Below are 304 nucleotides of genomic sequence, written 5' to 3'. Positions count from 1 at the left end.
GAAAAATAAAAAGCTTTCACAGTGGCCACTTTCCAAAAAAAGTCCCTTAAGGTCCCCGGCTGGGCCCCTGCCTCCTCCGAGGACTTTGTTCGTCCGCTCTTCTCTGCTGAAGACGGGAGCTGCCGGCTCCCCCCGGCTCTGGGGCAGGGGCTCCGGCCGAGAGCGGGAGCTGCTCGGGTAAAAAAGCTCGTGATGGTGCATGTGTGTGTATTATATTATATACAGACCCCACGCGGGTGAGACTTTTCCTATAACGAACCTGCAGGCTTCTTCATCCCTAGTACTGACTTTTAAAACGAAAGGC

Source organism: Calidris pugnax, unplaced genomic scaffold (assembly GCF_001431845.1).
Source record: "Calidris pugnax isolate Ruff unplaced genomic scaffold, ASM143184v1 scaffold225, whole genome shotgun sequence".
NCBI lineage: Eukaryota > Metazoa > Chordata > Aves > Charadriiformes > Scolopacidae > Calidris > Calidris pugnax.
Note: the sequence above shows the minus strand (reverse complement) of the source record.